At 37.3% G+C, this 23,576-nt stretch overlaps 2 non-coding genes across 2 annotated transcripts; both read right to left on the reverse strand.

Annotated features, from left to right (window-relative positions):
* Positions 1-16,228: 16,228 nt before the first annotated feature.
* On the reverse strand, positions 16,229-16,301 carry TRNAK-CUU (transfer RNA lysine (anticodon CUU)). Its single transcript has one exon. It is a non-coding gene; the product is annotated as a tRNA-Lys (tRNA).
* A 5,731-nt stretch (positions 16,302-22,032) lies between these two features.
* On the reverse strand, positions 22,033-22,105 carry TRNAK-CUU (transfer RNA lysine (anticodon CUU)). Its single transcript has one exon. It is a non-coding gene; the product is annotated as a tRNA-Lys (tRNA).
* Positions 22,106-23,576: the final 1,471 nt, after the last annotated feature.

The following is a 23,576-nucleotide window of genomic DNA, read 5'->3' on the forward strand; positions in this document are numbered from 1 at the left end:
ACACATCAGCCAGAGGCAGAAATAGTCTAAGAAAGTATCAAACACAATTACCAGTCAATATCAGAACGCTTTGAAGAATATCAGGAAATAGCTGACTGAACCTGTGTGAAAAAATGTCTTATTTGTGTTTTCTCCACTTTATTTTATAATAAGATCATACATACTTTTTCTTTTACAGTGAATACATTAAGGTATGGTATTGCCCCATTACACATCATCCAGACATGCATTCATATATTGCATGTTAACAATGAAAATATTGCAAATATTGTAAAGAGACTTTCAATTTCTATTTTTTTGGTCAAAAAGCACTACAATTTTAGTTGTTTACGCCCAACGTGGGGCTCGAACCCACGACCCTGAGATTAAGAGTCTCATGCTCTACCGACTGAGCTAGCCGGGCTCCTTTAGATGCCTATAGTTTTCTTCCCTATCCCTGCACTGCCGTTTTCCACAGATAGGATGCTGTGTAATCATAGGATCTGGTGGAGTTTGGAAAGAAAATACACATCAGCCAGAGGCAGAAATAGTCTAAGAAAGTATCAAACACAATTACCAGTCAATATCAGAACGCATTGAAGAATATCAGGAAATAGCCGATTAAACCTGTGTGGAAAAAAGTCTTATTTGTGTTTTCTCCACTTTATTTTATAGTAAGATGATGCATACTTTTTCTTTTACAGTGAATACATTAAGGTATGGTATTGCCCCATTACACATCATCCAGACATGCATTCATACATTGCATGTTAACAATGAAAATATTGCAAATATTGTAAAGAGACTTTCAATTTCTATTTTTTTGGTCAAAAAGCACTAAAATTTTAGTTGTTTTCACCCAACGTGGGGCTCGAACCCACGACCCTGAGATTAAGAGTCTCATGCTCTACCGACTGAGCTAGCCGGGCTCCTTTGGATGCCTATAGTTTTCTTCCCTATCCCTGCACTGCCGTTTTCCACAGATAGGATGTATTTTTTTGGTCAAAAAGCACTACAATTTTAGTTGTTTTCGCCCAACGTGGGGCTCGAACCCACGACCCTGAGATTAAGAGTCTCATGCTCTACCTACTGAGCTAGCCGGGCTCCTTTAGATGCCTGTAGTTTTCTTCCCTATCCCTGCACTGCCGCTTTCCACAGATATGATGCTGTGTAATCATAGGCTCTGGTGGAGTTTGGAAAGAAAATACACATCAGCCAGAGGCAGAAATAGTCTAAGAAAGTATCAAACACAATTACCAGTCAATATCAGAACGCATTGAAGAATATCAGGAAATAGCCGATTAAACTTGTGTGGAAAAAAGTCTTATTTGTGTTTTCTCCACTTTATTTTATAGTAAGATGATGCATACTTTTTCTTTTACAGTGAATACATTAAGGTGTGGTATTGCCCCATTACACATCATCCAGACATGCATTCATACATTGCATGTTAACAATGAAAATATTGCAAATATTGTGAAGAGACTTTCAATTTCTATTTTTTTGGTCAAAAAGCACTAAAATTTTAGTTGTTTTCGCCCAACGTGGGGCTCGAACCCACGACCCTGAGATTAAGAGCCTCATGCTCTACCGACTGAGCTAGCCGGGCTCCTTTGCATGCCTATAGTTTTCTTCCCTATCCCTGCACTGCCGGTTTCCACAGATAGGATGCTGTGTAATCATAGGCTCTGGTGGAGTTTGGAAAGAAAATACACATCAGCCAGAGGCAGAAATAGTCTAAGAAAGTATCAAACACAATTACCAGTCAATATCAGAACGCTTTGAAGAATATAAAGAAATAGCTGACTGAACCTGTGTGAAAAAAAGTCTTATTTGTGTTTTCTCCACTTTATTTTATAATAAGATGATACATACTTTTTATTTTACAGTGAATACATTAAGGTATGGTATTGCCCCATTACACATCATCCAGACATGCATTCATATATTGCATGTTAACAATGAAAATATTGCAAATATTGTAAAGAGACTTTCAATTTCTATTTTTTTGGTCAAAAAGCACTACAATTTTAGTTGTTTTTGCCCAACGTGGGGTTCGAACCCACGACCCTGAGATTAAGAGTCTCATGCTCTACCAACTGAACTAGCCAGGCTCCTTTGGATGCCTATAGTTTTCTTCCCTATCCCTGCACTGCCGCTTTCCACAGATAGGATGCTGTGTAATCATAGGCTCTGGTGGAGTTTGGAAAGAAAATACACATCAGCCAGAGGCAGAAATAGTCTAAGAAAGTATCAAACACAATTACCAGTCAATATCAGAACGCATTGAAGAATATCAGGAAATAGCCGATTAAACTGTGTGGAAAAAAGTCTTATTTGTGTTTTCTCCACTTTATTTTATAGTAAGATGATGCATACTTTTTCTTTTACAGTGAATACATTAAGGTATGGTATTGCCCCATTACACATCATCCAGACATGCATTCATACATTGCATGTTAACAATGAAAATATTGCAAATATTGTAAAGAGACTTTCAATTTCTATTTTTTTGGTCAAGACATGCATCCAGACATGCATTCATATATTGCATGTTAACAATGAAAATATTGCAAATATTGTAAAGAGACTTTCAATTTCTATTTTTTTGGTCAAAAAGCACTAAAATTTTAGTTGTTTTCGCCCAACGTGGGGCTCGAACCCACAACCCTGAGATTAAGAGTCTCATGCTCTACCGACTGAGCTAGCCGGGCTCCTTTGGATGCCTATAGTTTTCTTCCCTATCCCTGCACTGCCGTTTTCCACAGAAAGGATGTATTTTTTTGGTCAAAAAGCACTACAATTTTAGTTGTTTTTGCCCAACGTGGGGCTCGAACCCACGACCCTGAGATTAAGAGTCTCATGCTCTACCTACTGAGCTAGCCGGGCTCCTTTGGACGCCTGTAGTTTTCTTCCCTATCCCTGCACTGCCACTTTCCACAGATATGATGCTGTGTAATCATAGGCTCTGGTGGAGTTTGGAAAGAAAATACACATCAGCCAGAGGCAGAAATAGTCTAAGAAAGTATCAAACACAATTACCAGTCAATATCAGAACGCATTGAAGAATATCAGGAAATAGCCGATTAAACCTGTGTGGAAAAAAGTCTTATTTGTGTTTTCTCCACTTTATTTTATAGTAAGATGATGCATACTTTTCTTTTACAGTGAATACATTAAGGTATGGTATTGCCCCATTACACATCATCCAGACATGCATTCATACATTGCATGTTAACAATGAAAATATTGCAAATATTGTGAAGAGACTTTCAATTTCTATTTTTTTGGTCAAAAAACACTAAAATTTTAGTTGTTTTCGCCCAACGTGGGGCTCGAACCCACGAACCTGAGATTAAGAGTCTCATGCTCTACCGAATGAGCTAGCCGGGCTCCTTTGCATGCCTATAGTTTTCTTCCCTATCCCTGCACTGCCGCTTTCCACAGATATGATGCTGTGTAATCATAGGCTCTGGTGGAGTTTGGAAAGAAAATACACATCAGCCAGAGGCAGAAATAGTCTAAGAAAGTATCAAACACAATTACCAGTCAATATCAGAACGCATTGAAGAATATCAGGAAATAGCCGATTAAACTTGTGTGGAAAAAAGTCTTATTTGTGTTTTCTCCACTTTATTTTATAGTAAGATGATGCATACTTTTTCTTTTACAGTGAATACATTAAGGTGTGGTATTGCCCCATTACACATCATCCAGACATGCATTCATACATTGCATGTTAACAATGAAAATATTGCAAATATTGTGAAGAGACTTTCAATTTCTATTTTTTTGGTCAAAAAGCACTAAAATTTTAGTTGTTTTCGCCCAACGTGGGGCTCGAACCCACGACCCTGAGATTAAGAGTCTCATGCTCTACCGACTGAGCTAGCCGGGCTCCTTTGCATGCCTATAGTTTTCTTCCCTATCCCTGCACTGCCGGTTTCCACAGATAGGATGCTGTGTAATCATAGGCTCTGGTGGAGTTTGGAAAGAAAATACACATCAGCCAGAGGCAGAAATAGTCTAAGAAAGTATCAAACACAATTACCAGTCAATATCAGAACGCTTTGAAGAATATAAAGAAATAGCTGACTGAACCTGTGTGAAAAAAAGTCTTATTTGTGTTTTCTCCACTTTATTTTATAATAAGATGATACATACTTTTTATTTTACAGTGAATACATTAAGGTATGGTATTGCCCCATTACACATCATCCAGACATGCATTCATATATTGCATGTTAACAATGAAAATATTGCAAATATTGTAAAGAGACTTTCAATTTCTATTTTTTTGGTCAAAAAGCACTACAATTTTAGTTGTTTTTGCCCAACGTGGGGTTCGAACCCACGACCCTGAGATTAAGAGTCTCATGCTCTACCAACTGAACTAGCCAGGCTCCTTTGGATGCCTATAGTTTTCTTCCCTATCCCTGCACTGCCGCTTTCCACAGATAGGATGCTGTGTAATCATAGGCTCTGGTGGAGTTTGGAAAGAAAATACACATCAGCCAGAGGCAGAAATAGTCTAAGAAAGTATCAAACACAATTACCAGTCAATATCAGAACGCATTGAAGAATATCAGGAAATAGCCGATTAAACTGTGTGGAAAAAAGTCTTATTTGTGTTTTCTCCACTTTATTTTATAGTAAGATGATGCATACTTTTTCTTTTACAGTGAATACATTAAGGTATGGTATTGCCCCATTACACATCATCCAGACATGCATTCATACATTGCATGTTAACAATGAAAATATTGCAAATATTGTAAAGAGACTTTCAATTTCTATTTTTTTGGTCAAGACATGCATCCAGACATGCATTCATATATTGCATGTTAACAATGAAAATATTGCAAATATTGTAAAGAGACTTTCAATTTCTATTTTTTTGGTCAAAAAGCACTAAAATTTTAGTTGTTTTCGCCCAACGTGGGGCTCGAACCCACAACCCTGAGATTAAGAGTCTCATGCTCTACCGACTGAGCTAGCCGGGCTCCTTTGGATGCCTATAGTTTTCTTCCCTATCCCTGCACTGCCGTTTTCCACAGAAAGGATGTATTTTTTTGGTCAAAAAGCACTACAATTTTAGTTGTTTTTGCCCAACGTGGGGCTCGAACCCACGACCCTGAGATTAAGAGTCTCATGCTCTACCTACTGAGCTAGCCGGGCTCCTTTGGACGCCTGTAGTTTTCTTCCCTATCCCTGCACTGCCGCTTTCCACAGATATGATGCTGTGTAATCATAGGCTCTGGTGGAGTTTGGAAAGAAAATACACATCAGCCAGAGGCAGAAATAGTCTAAGAAAGTATCAAACACAATTACCAGTCAATATCAGAACGCATTGAAGAATATCAGGAAATAGCCGATTAAACCTGTGTGGAAAAAAGTCTTATTTGTGTTTTCTCCACTTTATTTTATAGTAAGATGATGCATACTTTTCTTTTACAGTGAATACATTAAGGTATGGTATTGCCCCATTACACATCATCCAGACATGCATTCATACATTGCATGTTAACAATGAAAATATTGCAAATATTGTGAAGAGACTTTCAATTTCTATTTTTTTGGTCAAAAAACACTAAAATTTTAGTTGTTTTCGCCCAACGTGGGGCTCGAACCCACGAACCTGAGATTAAGAGTCTCATGCTCTACCGAATGAGCTAGCCGGGCTCCTTTGCATGCCTATAGTTTTCTTCCCTATCCCTGCACTGCCGGTTTCCACAGACAGGATGCTGTGTAATCATAGGCTCTGGTGGAGTTTGGAAAGAAAATACACATCAGCCAGAGGCAGAAATAGTCTAAGAAAGTATCAAACACAATTACCAGTCAATATCAGAACGCTTTGAAGAATATAAAGAAATAGCTGACTGAACCTGTGTGAAAAAAAGTCTTATTTGTGTTTTCTCCACTTTATTTTATAATAAGATGATACATACTTTTTATTTTACAGTGAATACATTAAGGTATGGTATTGCCCCATTACACATCATCCAGACATGCATTCATATATTGCATGTTAACAATGAAAATATTGCAAATATTGTAAAGAGACTTTCAATTTCTATTTTTTTGGTCAAAAAGCACTACAATTTTAGTTGTTTTTGCCCAACGTGGGGCTCGAACCCACGACCCTGAGATTAAGAGTCTCATGCTCTACCAACTGAACTAGCCAGGCTCCTTTGGATGCCTATAGTTTTCTTCCCTATCCCTGCACTGCCGCTTTCCACAGATAGGATGCTGTGTAATCATAGGCTCTGGTGGAGTTTGGAAAGAAAATACACATCAGCCAGAGGCAGAAATAGTCTAAGAAAGTATCAAACACAATTACCAGTCAATATCAGAATGCATTGAAGAATATCAGGAAATAGCCGATTAAACTGTGTGGAAAAAAGTCTTATTTGTGTTTTCTCCACTTTATTTTATAGTAAGATGATGCATACTTTTTCTTTTACAGTGAATACATTAAGGTATGGTATTGCCCCATTACACATCATCCAGACATGCATTCATACATTGCATGTTAACAATGAAAATATTGCAAATATTGTAAAGAGACTTTCAATTTCTATTTTTTTGGTCAAGACATGCATCCAGACATGCATTCATATATTGCATGTTAACAATGAAAATATTGCAAATATTGTAAAGAGACTTTCAATTTCTATTTTTTTGGTCAAAAAGCACTAAAATTTTAGCTGTTTTCGCCCAACGTGGGGCTCGAACCCACGACCCTGAGATTAAGAGTCTCATGCTCTACCGACTGAGCTAGCCGGGCTCCTTTGGATGCCTATAGTTTTCTTCCCTATCCCTGCACTGCCGTTTTCCACAGATAGGATGCTGTGTAATCATAGGCTCTGGTGGAGTTTGGAAAGAAAATACACATCAGCCAGAGGCAGAAATAGTCTAAGAAAGTATCAAACACAATTACCAGTCAATATCAGAACGCATTGAAGAATATCAGGAAATAGCCGATTAAACCTGTGTGGAAAAAAGTCTTATTTGTGTTTTCTCCACTTTATTTTACAGTAAGATGATACATACTTTTTCTTTTACAGTGAATACATTAAGGTGTGGTATTGCCCCATTACACATCATCCAGACATGCATTCATATATTGCATGTTAACAATCAAAATATTGCAAATATTGTAAAGAGACTTTCAATTTCTATTTTTTTGGTCAAGACATGCATCCAGACATGCATTCATATATTGCATGTTAACAATGAAAATATTGCAAATATTGTAAAGAGACTTTCAATTTCTATTTTTTTGGTCAAAAAGCACTAAAATTTTAGTTGTTTTCGCCCAACGTGGGGCTCGAACCCACAACCCTGAGATTAAGAGTCTCATGCTCTACCGACTGAGCTAGCCGGGCTCCTTTGGATGCCTATAGTTTTCTTCCCTATCCCTGCACTGCCGTTTTCCACAGAAAGGATGTATTTTTTTGGTCAAAAAGCACTACAATTTTAGTTGTTTTTGCCCAACGTGGGGCTCGAACCCACGACCCTGAGATTAAGAGTCTCATGCTCTACCTACTGAGCTAGCCAGGCTCCTTTGGACGCCTGTAGTTTTCTTCCCTATCCCTGCACTGCCGCTTTCCACAGATATGATGCTGTGTAATCATAGGCTCTGGTGGAGTTTGGAAAGAAAATACACATCAGCCAGAGGCAGAAATAGTCTAAGAAAGTATCAAACACAATTACCAGTCAATATCAGAACGCATTGAAGAATATCAGGAAATAGCCGATTAAACCTGTGTGGAAAAAAGTCTTATTTGTGTTTTCTCCACTTTATTTTATAGTAAGATGATGCATACTTTTCTTTTACAGTGAATACATTAAGGTATGGTATTGCCCCATTACACATCATCCAGACATGCATTCATACATTGCATGTTAACAATGAAAATATTGCAAATATTGTGAAGAGACTTTCAATTTCTATTTTTTTGGTCAAAAAACACTAAAATTGTAGTTGTTTTCGCCCAACGTGGGGCTCGAACCCACGACCCTGAGATTAAGAGTCTCATGCTCTACCGACTGAGCTAGCCGGGCTCCTTTGGATGCCTATAGTTTTCTTCCCTATCCCTGCACTGCCGTTTTCCACAGATAGGATGCTGTGTAATCATAGGCTCTGGTGGAGTTTGGAAAGAAAATACACATCAGCCAGAGGCAGAAATAGTCTAAGAAAGTATCAAACACAATTACCAGTCAATATCAGAACGCATTGAAGAATATCAGGAAATAGCCGATTAAACCTGTGTGGAAAAAAGTCTTATTTGTGTTTTCTCCACTTTATTTTACAGTAAGATGATACATACTTTTTCTTTTACAGTGAATACATTAAGGTGTGGTATTGCCCCATTACACATCATCCAGACATGCATTCATATATTGCATGTTAACAATCAAAATATTGCAAATATTGTAAAGAGACTTTCAATTTCTATTTTTTTGGTCAAAAAGCACTAAAATTTTAGTTGTTTTCGCCAACGTGGGGCTCGAACCCACGACCCTGAGATTAAGAGTCTCATGCTCTACCGACTGAGCTAGCCAGGCTCCTTTGGATGCCTATAGTTTTCTTCCCTATCCCTGCACTGCCGTTTTCCACAGATAGGATGTATTTTTTTCGTCAAAAAGCACTACGATTTAATTGTTTTCGCCCAACGTGGGGCTCGAACCCACGACCCTGAGATTAAGAGTCTCATGCTCTACCGACTGAGCTAGCCGGGCTCCTTTGGATGCCTATAGTTTTCTTCCCTATCCCTACACTGCCGTTTTCCACAGATAGGATGCTGTGTAATCATAGGCTCTGGTGGAGTTTGGAAAGAAAATACACATCAGCCAGAGGCAGAAATAGTCTAAGAAAGTATCAAACACAATTACCAGTCAATATCAGAACGCATTGAAGAATATCAGGAAATAGCCGATTAAACCTGTGTGGAAAAAAGTCTTATTTGTGTTTTCTCCACTTTATTTTATAGTAAGATGATACATACTTTTTCTTTTACAGTGAATACATTAAGGTGTGGTATTGCCCCATTACACATCATCCAGACATGCATTCATATATTGCATGTTAACAATCAAAATATTGCAAATATTGTAAAGAGACTTTCAATTTCTATTTTTTTGGTCAAAAAGCACTAAAATTTTAGTTGTTTTCGCCCAACGTGGGGTTCGCACCCACGACCCTGAGATTAAGAGTCTCATGCTCTACCGACTGAGCTAGCCGGGCTCCTTTGGATGCCTATAGTTTTCTTCCCTATCCCTGCACTGCCGGTTTCCACAGATAGGATGCTGTGTAATCATAGGCTCTGGTGGAGTTTGGAAAGAAAATACACATCAGCCAGAGGCAGAAATAGTCTAAGAAAGTATCAAACACAATTACCAGTCAATATCAGAACGCATTGAAGAATATCAGGAAATAGCCGATTAAACCTGTGTGGAAAAAAGTCTTATTTGTGTTTTCTCCACTTTATTTTATAGTAAGATGATACATACTTTTTCTTTTACAGTGAATACATTAAGGTATGGTATTGCCCCATTACACATCATCCAGACATGCATTCATATATTGCATGTTAACAATGAAAATATTGCAAAGAGACTTTCAATTTCTATTTTTTTGGTCAAAAAGCACTAAAATTTTAGTTGTTTTCACCAAACGTGGGGCTCGAACCCACGACCCTGAGATTAAGAGTCTCATGCTCTACCGACTGAGCTAGCCGGGCTCCTTTGGATGCCTATAGTTTTCTTCCCTATCCCTGCACTGCCGGTTTCCACAGATAGGATGCTGTGTAATCATAGGCTCTGGTGGAGTTTGGAAAGAAAATACACATCAGCCAGAGGCAGAAATAGTCTAAGAAAGTATCAAACACAATTACCAGTCAATATCAGAACGCTTTGAAGAATATAAGGAAATAGCTGACTGAACCTGTGTGAAAAAAAGTCTTATTTGTGTTTTCTCCACTTTATTTTATAATAAGATGATACATACTTTTTCTTTTACAGTGAATACATTAAGGTATGGTATTGCCCATTACACATCATCCAGACATGCATTCATATATTGCATGTTAACAATGAAAATATTGCAAATATTGTAAAGAGACTTTCAATTTCTATTTTTTTGAAGAATATCAGGAAATAGCCGATTAAACCTGTGTGGAAAAAAGTCTTATTTGTGTTTTCTCCACTTTATTTTATAGTAAGATGATACATACTTTTTCTTTTACAGTGAATACATTAAGATATGGTATTGCCCCATTACACATCATCCAGACATGCATTCATATATTGCATGTTAACAATGAAAATATTGCAAAGAGACTTTCAATTTCTATTTTTTTGGTCAAAAAGCACTACAATTTTAGTTGTTTTCGCCCAACGTGGGGCTCGAACACACGACCCTGAGATTAAGAGTCTCATGCTCTAGCGACTGAGCTAGCCGGGCTCCTTTGGATGCCTATAGTTTTCTTCCATATCCCTGCACTGCCGTTTTCCACAGATAGGATGCTGTGTAATCATAGGATCTGGTGGAGTTTGGAAAGAAAATACACATCAGCCAGAGGCAGAAATAGTCTAAGAAAGTATCAAACACAATTACCAGTCAATATCAGAACGCATTGAAGAATATCAGGAAATAGCCGATTAAACCTGTGTGGAAAAAAGTCTTATTTGTGTTTTCTCCACTTTATTTTATAGTAAGATGATGCATACTTTTTCTTTTACAGTGAATACATTAAGGTATGGTATTGCCCCATTACACATCATCCAGACATGCATTCATACATTGCATGGTAACAATGAAAATATTGCAAATATTGTAAATAGACTTTCAATTTCTATTTTTTTGTCAACAAGCACTAAAATTTTAGTTGTTTTCGCCCAATGTGGGGCTCGAACCCACGACCCTGAGATTAAGAGTCTCATGCTCTACCGACTGAGCTAGCCGGGCTCCTTTCGATGTCTATAGTTTTCTTCCCTATCCCTGCACTGCCGTTTTCCACAGATAGGATGCTGTGTAATCATAGGCTCTGGTGGAGTTTGGAAAGAAAATACACATCAGCCAGAGGCAGAAATAGTTTAAGAAAGTATCAAACACAATTACCAGTAAATATCAGAATGCATTGAAGAATATCAGGAAATAGCCTATTAAACCTGTGTGGAAAAAAGTCTTATTTGTGTTTTCTCCACTTTATTTTATAGTAAGATGATGCATACTTTTTCTTTTACAGTGAATACATTAAGGTATGGTATTGCCCCATTACACATCATCCAGACATGCATTCATATATTGCATGTTAACAATGAAAATATTGCAAATATTGTAAAGAGACTTTCAATTTCTATTTTTTTTGGTCAAAAAGCACTAAAATTTTAGTTGTTTTCGCCCAACGTGGGGCTCGAACCCACGACCCTGAGATTAAGAGTCTCATGCTCTACCGACTGAGCTAGCCGGGCTCCTTTGGATGCCTATAGTTTTCTTCCCTATCCCTGCACTGCCGGTTTCCACAGATAGGATGCTGTGCAATCATAGGCTCTGGTGGAGTTTGTAAAGAAAATACACATCAGCCAGAGGCAGAAATAGTCTAAGAAAGTATCAAACAGAATTACCAGTCAATATCAGAACGCTTTGAAGAATATCAGGAAATAGCTGACTGAACCTGTGTGAAAAAATGTCTTATTTGTGTTTTCTCCACTTTATTTTATAATAAGATGATACATACTTTTTATTTTACAGTGAATACATTAAGGTATGGTATTGCCCCATTACACATCATCCAGACATGCATTCATATATTGCATGTTAACAATGAAAATATTGCAAATATTGTAAAGAGACTTTCAATTTCTATTTTTTTGGTCAAAAAGCACTACAATTTTAGTTGTTTACGCCCAACGTGGGGCTCGAACCCACGACCCTGAGATTAAGAGTCTCATGCTCTACCGACTGAACTAGCCGGGCTTCTTTGGATGCCTATAGTTTTCTTCCCTATCCCTGCACTGCCGCTTTCCACAGATAGGATGTTGTGTAATCATAGGCTCTGGTGGAGTTTGGAAAGAAAATACACATCAGCCCGAGGCAGAAATAGTCTAAGAAAGTATCAAACACAATTACCAGTCAATATCAGAACGCATTGAAGAATATCAGGAAATAGCCGATTAAACCTGTGTGGAAAAAAGTCTTATTTGTGTTTTCTCCTTTTTATTTTATAGTAAGATGATAGATACTTTTTCTTTTACAGTGAATACATTAAGGTATGGTATTGCCCCATTACACATCATCCAGACATTCATTCATATATTGCATGTTAACAATGAAAATATTGCAAATATTGTGAAGAGACTTTCAATTTCTATTTTTTTGGTCAAAAAGCACTAAAATTTTAGTTGTTTTCACCCAACGTGGGGCTCGAACCCACGACCCTGAGATTAAGAGTCTCATGCTCTACCGACTGAGCTAGCCGGGCTCCTTTGCATGCCTATAGTTTTCTTCCATATCCCTGCACTGCCGGTTTCCACAGATAGGATGCTGTGTAATCATAGGCTCTGGTGGAGTTTGGAAAGAAAATACACATCAGCCAGAGGCAGAAATAGTCTAAGAAAGTATCAAACACAATTACCAGTCAATATCAGAACGCTTTGAAGAATATAAAGAAATAGCTGACTGAACCTGTGTGAAAAAATGTCTTATTTGTGTTTTCTCCACTTTATTTTATAATAAGATGATACATACTTTTTATTTTACAGTGAATACATTAAGGTATGGTATTGCCCAATTACACATTATCCAGACATGCATTCATATATTGCATGTTAACAATGAAAATATTGCAAATATTGTAAAGAGACTTTCAATTTCTATTTTTTTGGTCAAAAAGCACTACAATTTTAGTTGTTTTCGCCCAACGTGGGGCTCGAACCCACGACCCTGAGATTAAGAGTCTCATGTTCTACCAACTGAACTAGCCAGGCTCCTTTGGATGCCTATAGTTTTCTTCCCTATCCCTGCACTGCCGCTTTCCACAGATAGGATGCTGTGTAATCATAGGCTCTGGTGGAGTTTGGAAAGAAAATACACATCAGCCAGAGGCAGAAATAGTCTAAGAAAGTATCAAACACAATTACCAGTCAATATCAGAACGCATTGAAGAATATCAGGAAATAGCCGATTAAACCTGTGTGGAAAAAAGTCTTATTTGTGTTTTCTCCACTTTATTTTATAGTAAGATGATACATACTTTTTCTTTTACAGTGAATACATTAAGGTATGGTATTGCCCCATTACAGATCATCCAGACATGCATTCATATATTGCATGTTAACAATGAAAATATTGCAAAGAGACTTTCAATTTCTATTTTTTTGGTCAAAAAGCACTAAAATTTTAGTTGTTTTCACCAAACGTGGGGCTCGAACCCACGACCCTGAGATTAAGAGTCTCATGCTCTACCGACTGAGCTAGCCGGGCTCCTTTGGATGCCTATAGTTTTCTTCCCTATCCCTGCACTGCCGGTTTCCACAGATAGGATGCTGTGTAATCATAGGCTCTGGTGGAGTTTGGAAAGAAAATACACATCAGCCAGAGGCAGAAATAGTCTAAGAAAGTATCAAACACAATTACCAGTCAATATCAGAACGCTTTGAAGAATATAAGGAAATAGCTGACTGAACCTGTGTGAAAAAAAGTCTTATTTGTGTTTTCTCCACTTTATTTTATAATAAGATGATACATACTTTTTCTTTTACAGTGAATACATTAAGGTATGGTATTGCCCATTACACATCATCCAGACATGCATTCATATATTGCATGTTAACAATGAAAATATTGCAAATATTGTAAAGAGACTTTCAATTTCTATTTTTTTGGTCAAAAAGCACTACAATTTTAATTGTTTTCGCCCAACGTGGGGCTCGAACCCACGACCCTGAGATTAAGAGTCTCATGCTCTACCGACTGAGCTAGCCAGGCTCCTTTGGATGCCTATAGTTTTCTTCCCTATCCCTCCACTGCCGCTTTCCACAGATAGGATGTTGTGTAATCATAGGCTCTGGTGGAGTTTGGAAAGAAAATACACATCAGCCAGAGGCAGAAATAGTCTAAGAAAGTATCAAACACAATTACCAGTAAATATCAGAACGCTATGAAGAATATCAGGAAATAGCCTATTAAACCTGTGTGGAAAAAAGTCTTATTTGTGTTTTCTCCACTTTATTTTATAGTAAGATGATGCATACTTTTTCTTTTACAGTGAATACATTAAGGTATGGTATTGCCCCATTACACATCATCCAGACATGCATTCATATATTGCATGTTAACAATGAAAATATTGCAAATATTGTGAAGAGACTTTCAATTTCTATTTTTTTGGTCAAAAAGCACTAAAATATTAGTTGTTTTCGCCCAACGCGACCCTGAGATTAAGAGTCTCATGCTCTACCGACTGAGCTAGCCGGGCTCGTTTGGATGATAATAGTTTTCTTCCCTATCCCTGCACTGCCGTTTTCCACAGATAGGATGCTGTGTAATCATAGGCTCTGGTGGAGTTTGGAAAGAAAATACACATCAGCCAGAGGCAGAAATAGTCTAAGAAAGTATCAAACACAATTACCAGTCAATATCAGAAAGCTTTGAAGAATATCAGGAAATAGCCGATTAAACCTGTGTGGAAAAAAGTCTTATTTGTGTTTTCTCCACTTTATTTTATAGTAAGATGATACATACTTTTTCTTTTACAGTGAATACATTAAGATATGGTATTGCCCCATTACACATCATCCAGACATGCATTCATATATTGCATGTTAACAATGAAAATATTGCAAATATTGTGAAGAGACTTTCAATTTCTATTTTTTTGGTCAAAAAGCACTAAAATATTAGTTGTTTTCGCCCAACGCGACCCTGAGATTAAGAGTCTCATGCTCTACCGACTGAGCTAGCCGGGCTCGTTTGGATGATAATAGTTTTCTTCCCTATCCCTGCACTGCCGTTTTCCACAGATAGGATGCTGTGTAATCATAGGCTCTGGTGGAGTTTGGAAAGAAAATACACATCAGCCAGAGGCAGAAATAGTCTAAGAAAGTATCAAACACAATTACCAGTCAATATCAGAACGCTTTGAAGAATATAAGGAAATAGCTGACTGAACCTGTGTGGAAAAAAGTCTTATTTGTGTTTTCTCCACTTTATTTTACAGTAAGATGATACATACTTTTTCTTTTACAGTGAATACATTAAGGTGTGGTATTGCCCCATTACACATCATCCAGACATGCATTCATATATTGCATGTTAACAATGAAAATATTGCAAATATTGTAAAGAGACTTTCAATTTCTATTTTTTTGGTCAAAAAGCACTAAAATTTTAGTTGTTTTCACCAAACGTGGGGCTCGAACCCACGACCCTGAGATTAAGAGTCTCATGCTCTACCGACTGAGCTAGCCGGGCTCCTTTGGATGCCTATAGTTTTCTTCCCTATCCCTGCACTGCCGGTTTCCACAGATAGGATGCTGTGTAATCATAGGCTCTGGTGGAGTTTGGAAAGAAAATACACATCAGCCAGAGGCAGAAATAGTCTAAGAAAGTATCAAACACAATTACCAGTCAATATCAGAACGCTTTGAAGAATATAAGGAAATAGCTGACTGAACCTGTGTGAAAAAAAGTCTTATTTGTGTTTTCTCCACTTTATTTTATAATAAGATGATGCATACTTTTTCTTTTACAGTGAATACATTAAGGTATGGTATTGCCCCATTACACATCATCCAGACATGCATTCATATATTGCATGTTAACAATGAAAATATTGCAAATATTGTGAAGAGACTTTCAATTTCTATTTTTTTGGTCAAAAAGCACTAAAATATTAGTTGTTTTCGCCCAACGCGACCCTGAGATTAAGAGTCTCATGCTCTACCGACTGAGCTAGCCGGGCTCGTTTGGATGATAATAGTTTTCTTCCCTATCCCTGCACTGCCGTTTTCCACAGATAGGATGCTGTGTAATCATAGGCTCTGGTGGAGTTTGGAAAGAAAATACACATCAGCCAGAGGCAGAAATAGTCTAAGAAAGTATCAAACACAATTACCAGTCAATATCAGAAAGCTTTGAAGAATTCATGTATTGCATGTTAACAATGAAAACATTGCAAATATTGTAAAGAGACTTTCAATTTCTATTTTTTTGGTCAAAAAGCACTAAAAGTTTAGTTGTTTTTGCCCAACGTGGGGCTCGAACCCACGACCCTGAGATTAAGAGTCTCATGCTCTACCGACTGAGCTAGCCGGGCTCCTTTGGATGCCTATAGTTTTCTTCCCTATCCCTGCACTGCCGTTTTCCACAGATAGGATGCTGTGTAATCATAGGCTCTGGTGGAGTTTGGAAAGAAAATACACATCAGCCAGAGGCAGAAATAGTCTAAGAAAGTATCAAACACAATTACCAGTCAATATCAGAACGCATTGAAGAATATCAGGAAATAGCCGATTAAACCTGTGTGGAAAAAAGTCTTATTTGTGTTTTCTCCACTTTATTTTATAGTAAGATGATGCATACTTTTTCTTTTACAGTGAATACATTAAGGTATGGTATTGCCCCATTACACATCATCCAGACATGCATTCATATATTGCATGTTAACAATGAAAATATTGCAAATATTGTGAAGAGACTTTCAATTTCTATTTTTTTGGTCAAAAAGCACTAAAATATTAGTTGTTTTCGCCCAACGCGACCCTGAGATTAAGAGTCTCATGCTCTACCGACTGAGCTAGCCGGGCTCGTTTGGATGATAATAGTTTTCTTCCCTATCCCTGCACTGCCGTTTTCCACAGATAGGATGCTGTGTAATCATAGGCTCTGGTGGAGTTTGGAAAGAAAATACACATCAGCCAGAGGCAGAAATAGTCTAAGAAAGTATCAAACACAATTACCAGTCAATATCAGAAAGCTTTGAAGAATATCAGGAAATAGCCGATTAAACCTGTGTGGAAAAAAGTCTTATTTGTGTTTTCTCCACTTTATTTTATAGTAAGATGATACATACTTTTTCTTTTACAGTGAATACATTAAGATATGGTATTGCCCCATTACACATCATCCAGACATGCATTCATATATTGCATGTTAACAATGAAAATATTGCAAATATTGTGAAGAGACTTTCAATTTCTATTTTTTTGGTCAAAAAGCACTAAAATATTAGTTGTTTTCGCCCAACGCGACCCTGAGATTAAGAGTCTCATGCTCTACCGACTGAGCTAGCCGGGCTCGTTTGGATGATAATAGTTTTCTTCCCTATCCCTGCACTGCCGTTTTCCACAGATAGGATGCTGTGTAATCATAGGCTCTGGTGGAGTTTGGAAAGAAAATACACATCAGCCAGAGGCAGAAATAGTCTAAGAAAGTATCAAACACAATTACCAGTCAATATCAGAACGCTTTGAAGAATATAAGGAAATAGCTGACTGAACCTGTGTGGAAAAAAGTCTTATTTGTGTTTTCTCCACTTTATTTTACAGTAAGATGATACATACTTTTTCTTTTACAGTGAATACATTAAGGTGTGGTATTGCCCCATTACACATCATCCAGACATGCATTCATATATTGCATGTTAACAATGAAAATATTGCAAATATTGTAAAGAGACTTTCAATTTCTATTTTTTTGGTCAAAAAGCACTAAAATTTTAGTTGTTTTCACCAAACGTGGGGCTCGAACCCACGACCCTGAGATTAAGAGTCTCATGCTCTACCGACTGAGCTAGCCGGGCTCCTTTGGATGCCTATAGTTTTCTTCCCTATCCCTGCACTGCCGGTTTCCACAGATAGGATGCTGTGTAATCATAGGCTCTGGTGGAGTTTGGAAAGAAAATACACATCAGCCAGAGGCAGAAATAGTCTAAGAAAGTATCAAACACAATTACCAGTAAATATCAGAACGCATTGAAGAATATCAGGAAATAGCCGATTAAACCTGTGTGGAAAAAAGTCTTATTTGTGTTTTCTCCACTTTATTTTATAGTAAGATGATGCATACTTTTTCTTTTACAGTGAATACATTAAGGTATGGTATTGCCCCATTACACATCATCCAGACATGCATTCATATATTGCATGTTAACAATGAAAATATTGCAAATATTGTGAAGAGACTTTCAATTTCTATTTTTTTGGTCAAAAAGCACTAAAATATTAGTTGTTTTCGCCCAACGCGACCCTGAGATTAAGAGTCTCATGCTCTACCGACTGAGCTAGCCGGGCTCGTTTGGATGATAATAGTTTTCTTCCCTATCCCTGCACTGCCGTTTTCCACAGATAGGATGCTGTGTAATCATAGGCTCTGGTGGAGTTTGGAAAGAAAATACACATCAGCCAGAGGCAGAAATAGTCTAAGAAAGTATCAAACACAATTACCAGTCAATATCAGAAAGCTTTGAAGAATATCAGGAAATAGCCGATTAAACCTGTGTGGAAAAAAGTCTTATTTGTGTTTTCTCCACTTTATTTTATAGTAAGATGATACATACTTTTTTTTTTTACAGTGAATACATTAAGATATGGTATTGCCCCATTACACATCATCCAGACATGCATTCATATATTGCATGTTAACAATGAAAATATTGCAAATATTGTGAAGAGACTTTCAATTTCTATTTTTTTGGTCAAAAAGCACTAAAATATTAGTTGTTTTCGCCCAACGCGACCCTGAGATTAAGAGTCTCATGCTCTACCGACTGAGCTAGCCGGGCTCGTTTGGATGATAATAGTTTTCTTCCCTATCCCTGCACTGCCGTTTTCCACAGATAGGATGCTGTGTAATCATAGGCTCTGGTGGAGTTTGGAAAGAAAATACACATCAGCCAGAGGCAGAAATAGTCTAAGAAAGTATCAAACACAATTACCAGTCAATATCAGAACGCTTTGAAGAATATAAGGAAATAGCTGACTGAACCTGTGTGGAAAAAAGTCTTATTTGTGTTTTCTCCACTTTATTTTACAGTAAGATGATACATACTTTTTCTTTTACAGTGAATACATTAAGGTGTGGTATTGCCCCATTACACATCATCCAGACATGCATTCATATATTGCATGTTAACAATGAAAATATTGCAAATATTGTAAAGAGACTTTCAATTTCTATTTTTTTGGTCAAAAAGCACTAAAATTTTAGTTGTTTTCACCCAACGTGGGGCTCGAACCCACGACCCTGAGATTAAGAGTCTCATGCTCTACCGACTGAGCTAGCCGGGCTCCTTTGGATGCCTATAGTTTTCTTCCCTATCCCTGCATTGCCGGTTTCCACAGATAGGATGCTGTGTAATCATAGGCTCTGGTGGAGTTTGGAAAGAAAATACACATCAGCCAGAGGCAGAAATAGTCTAAGAAAGTATGAAACACAATTACCAGTCAATATCAGAACGCTTTGAAGAATATAAGGAAATAGCTGACTGAACCTGTGTGAAAAAAAGTCTTATTTGTGTTTTCTCCACTTTATTTTATAATAAGATGATACATACTTTTTCTTTTACAGTAAATACATTAAGGTATGGTATTGCCCATTACACATCATCCAGACATGCATTCATATATTGCATGTTAACAATGAAAATATTGCAAATATTGTAAAGAGACTTTCAATTTCTATTTTTTTGGTCAAAAAGCACTACAATTTTAGTTGTTTTCGCCCAACGTGGGGCTCGAACCCACGACCCTGAGATTAAGAGTCTCATGCTCTACCGACTGAGCTAGCCAGGCTCCTTTGGATGCCTATAGTTTTCTTCCCTATCCCTCCACTGCCGCTTTCCACAGATAGGATGTTGTGTAATCATAGGCTCTGGTGGAGTTTGGAAAGAAAATACACATCAGCCAGAGGCAGAAATAGTCTAAGAAAGTATCAAACACAATTACCAGTAAATATCAGAACGCATTGAAGAATATCAGGAAATAGCCTATTAAACCTGTGTGGAAAAAAGTCTTATTTGTGTTTTCTCCACTTTATTTTATAGTAAGATGATGCATACTTTTTCTTTTACAGTGAATACATTAAGGTATGGTAGTGCCCCATTACACATCATCCAGACATGCATTCATATATTGCATGTTAACAATGAAAATATTGCAAATATTGTGAAGAGACTTTCAATTTCTATTTTTTTGGTCAAAAAGCACTAAAATATTAGTTGTTTTCGCCCAACGCGACCCTGAGATTAAGAGTCTCATGCTCTACCGACTGAGCTAGCCGGGCTCGTTTGGATGATAATAGTTTTCTTCCCTATCCCTGCACTGCCGTTTTCCACAGATAGGATGCTGTGTAATCATAGGCTCTGGTGGAGTTTGGAAAGAAAATACACATCAGCCAGAGGCAGAAATAGTCTAAGAAAGTATCAAACACAATTACCAGTCAATATCAGAAAGCTTTGAAGAATATCAGGAAATAGCCGATTAAACCTGTGTGGAAAAAAGTCTTATTTGTGTTTTCTCCACTTTATTTTATAGTAAGATGATACATACTTTTTCTTTTACAGTGAATACATTAAGATATGGTATTGCCCCATTACACATCATCCAGACATGCATTCATATATTGCATGTTAACAATGAAAATATTGCAAATATTGTGAAGAGACTTTCAATTTCTATTTTTTTGGTCAAAAAGCACTAAAATATTAGTTGTTTTCGCCCAACGCGACCCTGAGATTAAGAGTCTCATGCTCTACCGACTGAGCTAGCCGGGCTCGTTTGGATGATAATAGTTTTCTTCCCTATCCCTGCACTGCCGTTTTCCACAGATAGGATGCTGTGTAATCATAGGCTCTGGTGGAGTTTGGAAAGAAAATACACATCAGCCAGAGGCAGAAATAGTCTAAGAAAGTATCAAACACAATTACCAGTCAATATCAGAACGCTTTGAAGAATATAAGGAAATAGCTGACTGAACCTGTGTGGAAAAAAGTCTTATTTGTGTTTTCTCCACTTTATTTTACAGTAAGATGATACATACTTTTTCTTTTACAGTGAATACATTAAGGTGTGGTATTGCCCCATTACACATCATCCAGACATGCATTCATATATTGCATGTTAACAATGAAAATATTGCAAATATTGTAAAGAGACTTTCAATTTCTATTTTTTTGGTCAAAAAGCACTAAAATTTTAGTTGTTTTCACCCAACGTGGGGCTCGAACCCACGACCCTGAGATTAAGAGTCTCATGCTCTACCGACTGAGCTAGCCGGGCTCCTTTGGATGCCTATAGTTTTCTTCCCTATCCCTGCACTGCCGGTTTCCACAGATAGGATGCTGTGTAATCATAGGCTCTGGTGGAGTTTGGAAAGAAAATACACATCAGCCAGAGGCAGAAATAGTCTAAGAAAGTATCAAACACAATTACCAGTCAATATCAGAACGCTTTGAAGAATATAAGGAAATAGCTGACTGAACCTGTGTGAAAAAAAGTCTTATTTGTGTTTTCTCCACTTTATTTTATAATAAGATGATGCATACTTTTTCTTTTACAGTGAATACATTAAGGTATGGTATTGCCCCATTACACATCATCCAGACATGCATTCATATATTGCATGTTAACAATGAAAATATTGCAAATATTGTGAAGAGACTTTCAATTTCTATTTTTTTGGTCAAAAAGCACTAAAATATTAGTTGTTTTCGCCCAACGCGACCCTGAGATTAAGAGTCTCATGCTCTACCGACTGAGCTAGCCGGGCTCGTTTGGATGATAATAGTTTTCTTCCCTATCCCTGCACTGCCGTTTTCCACAGATAGGATGCTGTGTAATCATAGGCTCTGGTGGAGTTTGGAAAGAAAATACACATCAGCCAGAGGCAGAAATAGTCTAAGAAAGTATCAAACACAATTACCAGTCAATATCAGAAAGCTTTGAAGAATTCATATATTGCATGTTAACAATGAAAACATTGCAAATATTGTAAAGAGACTTTCAATTTCTATTTTTTTGGTCAAAAAGCACTAAAAGTTTAGTTGTTTTTGCCCAACGTGGGGCTCGAACCCACGACCCTGAGATTAAGAGTCTCATGCTCTACCGACTGAGCTAGCCGGGCTCCTTTGGATGCCTATAGTTTTCTTCCCTATCCCTGCACTGCCGTTTTCCACAGATAGGATGCTGTGTAATCATAGGCTCTGGTGGAGTTTGGAAAGAAAATACACATCAGCCAGAGGCAGAAATAGTCTAAGAAAGTATCAAACACAATTACCAGTCAATATCAGAACGCATTGAAGAATATCAGGAAATAGCCGATTAAACCTGTGTGGAAAAAAGTCTTATTTGTGTTTTCTCCACTTTATTTTATAGTAAGATGATGCATACTTTTTCTTTTACAGTGAATACATTAAGGTATGGTATTGCCCCATTACACATCATCCAGACATGCATTCATATATTGCATGTTAACAATGAAAATATTGCAAATATTGTGAAGAGACTTTCAATTTCTATTTTTTTGGTCAAAAAGCACTAAAATATTAGTTGTTTTCGCCCAACGCGACCCTGAGATTAAGAGTCTCATGCTCTACCGACTGAGCTAGCCGGGCTCGTTTGGATGATAATAGTTTTCTTCCCTATCCCTGCACTGCCGTTTTCCACAGATAGGATGCTGTGTAATCATAGGCTCTGGTGGAGTTTGGAAAGAAAATACACATCAGCCAGAGGCAGAAATAGTCTAAGAAAGTATCAAACAAAATTACCAGTCAATATCAGAAAGCTTTGAAGAATATCAGGAAATAGCCGATTAAACCTGTGTGGAAAAAAGTCTTATTTGTGTTTTCTCCACTTTATTTTATAGTAAGATGATACATACTTTTTCTTTTACAGTGAATACATTAAGATATGGTATTGCCCCATTACACATCATCCAGACATGCATTCATATATTGCATGTTAACAATGAAAATATTGCAAATATTGTGAAGAGACTTTCAATTTCTATTTTTTTGGTCAAAAAGCACTAAAATATTAGTTGTTTTCGCCCAACGCGACCCTGAGATTAAGAGTCTCATGCTCTACCGACTGAGCTAGCCGGGCTCGTTTGGATGATAATAGTTTTCTTCCCTATCCCTGCACTGCCGTTTTCCACAGATAGGATGCTGTGTAATCATAGGCTCTGGTGGAGTTTGGAAAGAAAATACACATCAGCCAGAGGCAGAAATAGTCTAAGAAAGTATCAAACACAATTACCAGTCAATATCAGAACGCTTTGAAGAATATAAGGAAATAGCTGACTGAACCTGTGTGGAAAAAAGTCTTATTTGTGTTTTCTCCACTTTATTTTACAGTAAGATGATACATACTTTTTCTTTTACAGTGAATACATTAAGGTGTGGTATTGCCCCATTAAACATCATCCAGACATGCATTCATATATTGCATGTTAACAATGAAAATATTGCAAATATTGTAAAGAGACTTTCAATTTCTATTTTTTTGGTCAAAAAGCACTAAAATTTTAGTTGTTTTCACCAAACGTGGGGCTCGAACCCACGACCCTGAGATTAAGAGTCTCATGCTCTACCGAC

This window comes from Ambystoma mexicanum, chromosome 4q, assembly GCF_040938575.1.
Source record: "Ambystoma mexicanum isolate Mex_15411 chromosome 4q, UKY_AmexF1_1, whole genome shotgun sequence".
NCBI classification, from domain to species: domain Eukaryota; kingdom Metazoa; phylum Chordata; class Amphibia; order Caudata; family Ambystomatidae; genus Ambystoma; species Ambystoma mexicanum.